The sequence below is a fragment of the Mus pahari genome, chromosome 9 (assembly GCF_900095145.1).
Source record: "Mus pahari chromosome 9, PAHARI_EIJ_v1.1, whole genome shotgun sequence".
In the NCBI taxonomy this organism is placed as follows: Eukaryota; Metazoa; Chordata; class Mammalia; order Rodentia; family Muridae; genus Mus; species Mus pahari.
In genome coordinates, this window is record NC_034598.1 from 24,010,006 (window position 1) to 24,014,634 (window position 4,629).

Here is a 4,629-nt window from a genome sequence, read left to right on the forward strand (position 1 = left end):
AAAAAAAAAAAAAGAAGAAGAAGAGGGGAGGAAAAAGAAGAAGAAGAAAAGGAACTCTTTAGATTGTCTTCAGAGTGTTGCTTTCTTTCAGAGCCTTTGTTGACTTGGTGTTGAGACAAGGTCTCTCTATGTAGCTCTGGCTGTTTTTGAAGTCATTATATAAAACAGGCTGGTTTCAAACTTGTTCGGGTCCAGGAATCGCCTCAGAAACCCAAACCAATCTCAGTCAGACAGGGACAGTTTATTGAACAAATGCTCCAGGACTGGTTGACCAGAGCCATGGTCCAGATTTGGAAACTGAACCGTGACACCGAGTTAAGATCCTACAGGGTTTTTAAGCCCCAAATCCACAAACATCTGTGTCAAGTTATTTCCCCAATCAGGATTTAGGGATAGCAGATTTCCTTGGGAACATGCCTTTGTTGTACACTTATCCTGCTTCCATTGGCTGGAGTATTCAAGTGTGGCAGGGGACTTAGCTTGTCTAACATTTATGTCTTAATTTGCCAACCAGGATATCAGTTGGCCATGTATATGTCTCTCTCTGCCAAGTAGGATGTCAGTTCCCAGGGAAGTCTTGGGAACTTAAACTTTACTGGACCAGTACTTAAAATGGAAACCTTATTCCAAATAGTTTCTTATATTGGTGCAGGTGTCTCTCATGTTGGAATCCATTCCAGAGACAGCTTATAAAAGCAGATACCATATGTAGCTTGTACACAGATGCAGGAAGTTCTGTTGGATGGTTAGTTCAGGTCCAAACTTATTATGGGAAGCTATACAAAACAGTTCTCCTGACTTCTATCATGATTGGTTTCCAAGAGCACAGAACATAGGTAATCAAACTGAATATGTAGTCAGACTTGGCATTAGAAGGTTTCCTAGTAACAGCAGAAACATGAGAAAGTTTCCTTGTAATGGCAGGCCAGGTAACAACTGACAGTTACAATTTTACCTAGGCCTTAACACATTCTGTGTCAGTTTTAACATTTTATCTAGGCCTTGATATTTTACTTAGGTCCCATCAGCACTCATGGAGATCCCCTCCCTGCGTCCTGAGTGCTGGGATAAAGGCATGTGCTGCCATGCCCAGCCTTTGCTGATTTTCTTAGATGGTATTTCCATGTGCCCTTTGCTACCTTTGTATTGTCACCGAAGATGAAGTGGTTGTGTTTCCAGTAGAGAACAGGATGGGATCTATTGCCTGTAGGCTCATGCTGATTTGCATTAGTTTCCCCCGTAGCCACACTTGCTGGTTATGGACCATGTATGACTGGTTTGCAGTTTCCCCCGTAGTCACACTCGCTGGTTAAGGACCATGTATGGCTGGTTTGCAGTTTCCCCCGTAGCCACACTCGCTGGTTATGGACCATGTATGGCTGGTTTGCCCCAGAACACAGGTGATTAGTTGGCAAGAGAGACTGCATGGCTCCAGAGCCTGTACAGCAGTAAGGCATCCAACCCTTACAGAAAGAGCAGCCTTGCACAGCCTGTGGGTTCACTGAGGGGGACTCACTGTGTGTGGCTCACTCAGTGCTTGATGTGTGCACAAGAGTAAACAATGCAGTGAAGGAGCAAGAGCATCACTACAGCCAGAGTCAGAGTTAATGCCCATTCGTAATGTCGTTATAGCCAGTTCTCTCTTTCTGATTGTGCAGAAAGAGGCTTTTCATAAAAGGGAGGGATGCCTGCAAGTATACCGTCCTCTGTCTCTCCCCACGTGCTGACTTATCGCAGTGCGTTTACTCCCCGGGTGTGCAGTGGTGCAGGGCTTCCTCTGCAGTGTGTCCTGCTAAATCACCCCCGATGGCTCGGAACCAAAGCCCTAATTGTAACGTATGATTTGGTTACTTTATGGTCATGAGTCTCAGATTTGTAGTAATAGACCTCTGAAAACTCTGAAAGATGCTTAAGAAAAGGCACTATTAGCCCGAAGTAAAATTCACCACAGACCTAGCTTGGAAACGTTTCTGCACATCCATACATATTTTAGCAGGCAGCCCAAAGCCGCACACAAAAACATGAATCTTCACCAGGCAGTGATAGCGCACACCTCTAATCCCAGCACTTGGGAGGCAGAGACAGGTGGATCTTTGTGAGTTCAGGCCAGCCTGGTCTACAGAGTGATTTCTAGAACGGCAAGAGCTGTTATGCAGAGAAACTATCTCAAAAAAAACTAAAACCAAACCAAAAGAAAACAAAATCAGCCAAACAAACCATGTATATTCTCCACAGGTAAGTAAAGTCAAGATGAGGAGCTCAGAGCCACTCGGTTAACCAAGGAGAATATTCAGAGTCATATGTCAACATATATAATAACATCATCTAATGAAATGTAATGATTGTAAATTTTTTAAATTACATTTTAAAATTATTTATTTATTGGGGTGGGGGGTGCATGTGGAGGTCAGAAGACAGTTTCTGGGAATTAGCTTTTCTCCTTCCAGAATATGTATTCTGCAGATCAAACTCAGGCTATCAGGTTTGGTGGCAAGCACCTTACCTACTGAGCCCTCTTGCCAGCCCGTAACGTTCATTCTTGGTAAACTCTGAAATGGCAAACATTCAATAAGGTCTATTTATTTGGTGTAGAGAAATAAAACTGAATAAGATGCGCTTTGTCCCACTTCTTTTTTTTTGAGACAGGATTTCTCTGTGCAGTCCTGGCTGTCCTGGAACTCACTTTGTAGACTAGGCTGGCCTCGAACTCAGAAATCTGCCTGTCTCTGCCTCCTAAGTGCTGGGATTAAAGGTGTGCGCCACCACCACCCAGCTTATCCCACTTCTTGTGTAGTACATTTAACAGTCCAGAATTGAACATGCTGCTGTGGGAATATTGGAAAGCAATAGAGAAAAGTATAGGGTTTTATAAAAAAAGAACTAAAACAGTCAACAAAGGAGAATTATGGAAAATATGCCAATAAGATGACAAATACCATAATTAAAAAGTAAGACTTGTCTGATTGAGTAATATAACTATATTCTTCCTACAGGAAATACATTTTATATACATATAAAGTAAGTAAATGAAACACTAAGAAAGGAGAAACAGCGCAGTAGCTGGACATGGTCGCTCACATCTTTAAGCCCAGCATTTGGGAGGCAGAGACAAGTGGGTCTTTTAGTTTTGGGGCCAGCCTGATCTACATAGCAAGTTTGCAGGTTAGCCAAGGGCTACATGGTAAGATCCTATCTCAAAACAAAGAAAAAGATAAGATACAATATTAATACTAGATACAGCAAATTTCTGAGGACAGAATTTCTGGAGATAAAGCAGACTATCTCATAATAGTTAAGTGGTCAGTTCTTCAAGAGAACCTCATGATCCTTTATGTACCTGATGGAAGAATTGCAAGAAGAAACAGTACGTCCACAAGTATGGCCAGTTATGACAACATTGCTAACTAGCTGATTAAATATTAGTAGAGAGTACAGATTTAGGGACTGGAGAGGTTGCTCAGTGGTTAAAGTGCGTATTGCTCTTGCCAAGCCTAGAGTTTGCTTCCCAGAACCCATACTGAATGCCTGTCAACTGGCTGTAACTCTAGTTCCAGGAGACGACACCTTCTCCTGGCCTCTGTAGGCACTGCAGTTACGTGCACACAGCCACACACATTCCCACATATATTCATGTACTTCAACAAAAATAAGGGACTATTGCAGATCTCAGTCTGTAGATTATGACCCCTTTGGGGGAAGTCACATATCATTTATCCTTCATATCAGATATTTACATTATGATTCACAATGGCAGCAAAATTACAGTTATGGAGTAGCAATAAAATAATTGTATGGTGGGGGGGGAGGATCACCACAACATGAGAATCTCTATTAATGGGTTGCAGCATCAGGAAGGTTGAGAACCACTGGGCTAGAGCAGTGGCTCCGCAGTTAGAGCTCTGAGAGGACCCAGGTTTAATGCCCAGCACCTACATGGTAGCTTACTCTGTAAGTCTAGTCCCAGGGGATTCAAGGCTTTCTTGGGCAGTGCACTGTGGCAGATAGACAAACATGCAGGCAAAATACCCATTTACACAAAATAATAAAGTAATTTTAAAAATAAATCTTTTTAAAAAGTAAAGTGGGTTTGAACAACATTATCAACCAACTTGATCTGTTTATAGAAACAACAGAAGAAAACACTATAATGCTTATGGTTAGGACATTGGTCATAGGTCATAAAACAAACTCTAATACATTTAAAAAGATTTCAATTGATAATCAGAAAACCTTCAAGTATTTGAAAAGTAAAGTACTTCTTTGTAACCCATAGATCACAGAAGATGAAAAGAAATGAAATCAGAACATTCCAAGCTCCGTGGAATGTGGGGAAGGTGCCATTCAAAGGCACTGCATTCCTTCAAAACAAAGGGGAGGGCAGTAAAGCAAATAAAAAATAAATTGTAAGGTTATAATCACAGGCGGATTTCTGAGTTTGAGGCCAGCCTGGTCTACAGAGTGAGTGCCAGGACAGCCAGGGCTATACAGAGAAACCCTGTCTTGAAAAACCAAAAATAACAAAACAAAACAAAACAAAAAATGTAAACACTATAGCATCATAGAAAGATAATAAAATTATGCTGTGCGGTGGTGGCGGACGCCTTTAATCCCAGCACTTGGGAGGCAGAG

General features: G+C 41.8%; 1 protein-coding gene across 1 annotated transcript in view; it reads left to right on the forward strand.

Annotated features, from left to right (window-relative positions):
• Ccdc138 (coiled-coil domain containing 138) overlaps positions 1-4,629 on the forward strand; it is a 96,472-nt gene that overhangs the window by 71,586 nt on the left and 20,257 nt on the right. The window lies entirely within an intron of this gene.